Raw genomic sequence first — 2,153 nt, 5'->3', positions numbered from 1 at the left:
TCTAACCTAGGAACTAGTGATGTGCATCTTTCAAGGAGAAATCGTTACCTGTCTATCAGAACACAGAGTGTGTTCTTTAAGCCTGTCCAACATAATCCAGGTAGAATCAAGAATTCTCCAGGGCAGCTGTCTAGGCCCCTTACTTGTTTCAATATTTACTGACGACATGTCACTGGCTTTGAGTTAAGCCAGAGTGTCTATATATGCGGATGACTCAACACTGTACACGTCAGCTACTACAGTGACTGAAATGACTGCAACACTCAACAAAGAGCTGCAATTAGTTTCAGAGTGGGTGGCAAGGAAGAAGTTAGCCTTAAATATTTCTAAAACTAAAAGCATTGTATTTTGAACAAAACACTCACTAAAACCCTAAATCCCAACTAAATCTCAAAATGAAAAATGTGGAAATTGAGCAAGTTGAGGAGACCCTGGATTGTAAACTGTCATGGTCAAAACATGTTGATACAACAGTAGCTAAGATGGGGAGAAGTCTGTCCATAATAAAGGGCTGCTCTACCTTCTTAACAGCTCTATCAACAAGGCAGGTCCTACAGGCCCTAGTTTCTACCTTCTTAACAACACTATCACAAGGCAGGTCCTACAGGCCCTAGTTTCTACCTTCTTAACAACACTATCAACAAGGCAGGTCCTACATGCCCTAGTTTCTACCTTCTTAACAACATTATCAACAAGGCAGGTCCTACAGGCCCTAGTTTCTACCTTCTTAACAACTCTATCAACAAGGCAGGTCCTACAGTTTCTACCTTCTTAACAACACTATCAACAAGGCAGGTCCTACAGGCCCTAGCTTCTACCTTCTAAACAACACTATCAACAAGGCAGGTCCTACAGGCCCTAGTTTCTACCTTCTTAACAGCACTATCAACAAGGCAGGTCCTACAGGCCCTAGTTTCTACCTTCTTAACAACACTATCAACAAGGCAGGTCCTACAGGCCCTAGTTTCTACCTTCTTAACAACACTATCAACAAGGCAGGTCCTAGTTTCTACCTTCTTAACAACACTATCAACAAGGCAGGTCCTACAGGCCCTAGTTTCTACCTTCTAAACAACACTATCAACAAGGCTTCTTAACTTCTTAACAAACAACTATCAACAAGGCAGGTCCTACAGGCCCTAGTTTCTACCTTCTTAACAACACTATCAACAAGGCAGGTCCTACAGACTACCTAACAACTCTATCAACAAGTTTTGTCTCACCTTGACTACTGTTCAGTCGTAACAGTAGTCCTAGGTGTTTCTGCCTTCTTAACAAATCAACAAGGCACTTAGTTTTGAAAATTGCAGTTGCCAGTAAAATCTTGAGCATCAACATGTGGGTTTGATTACAGGCTCAACATGGCCAGAAACAAAGCACTTTCTTCTGAAACTTGTCAGTCTATTCTTGTTCTGAGAAATTCAGACTATTCCATGGGAGAAATTGTCAAGAATCTGAAGAGCTCGTACAACGCTGTGTACTACTCCCTTCACAGAACAGCGCAAACTGACTCTAACCAGAATAGAAAGAGTGGGAGGCCCCGGTGCACAACTGAGCAAGAGTATAAGTACATTAGACTATCTCCGGTGGCAGGGTAGCCTAGTGGTTAGAGTGTTTGGCTAGTAACCAAACGTTTGCAAGTTCTAATCCCCGAGCTGACAAGGTTCAAATCTGTCGTTCTGCCCCCTGAACAGGCAGTTAACCCACTGTTCCTAGGCCGTCATTGAAAATAAGAATATGTTCTTAACTGACTTGCCTAGTTAAATAAAGGTAAAATAAAATAACAAATCTAGTTTGAGAAATAGGCAGCTTCATTAAATAGTACTCAAAACACCAGTCTCAACGTCAACAGTGAAGGGAGACTAGGCATCTACCACACACCTACTACTATCAGATTAGAGCCATAAAGGAGACTAGGCATCTACCACACACACTTCCAATATCAGATTAGAGCCATAAAGGAGACTAGGCATCTACCACACCACTACCAATATCAGATTAGAGCCATAAAGGAGACTAGACATCTACCACACACTACCAATATCAGATTAGAGCCATAAAGGAGACTAGACATCTACCACACCACTACCAATATCAGATTAGAGCCATAAAGGAGACTAGACATCTACTACCAATATCAGATTAGAGCCATA

This window comes from Oncorhynchus masou, unplaced genomic scaffold, assembly GCF_036934945.1.
Source record: "Oncorhynchus masou masou isolate Uvic2021 unplaced genomic scaffold, UVic_Omas_1.1 unplaced_scaffold_551, whole genome shotgun sequence".
Lineage (NCBI taxonomy): Eukaryota > Metazoa > Chordata > Actinopteri > Salmoniformes > Salmonidae > Oncorhynchus > Oncorhynchus masou.
This window is presented reverse-complemented; position numbering follows the sequence as displayed.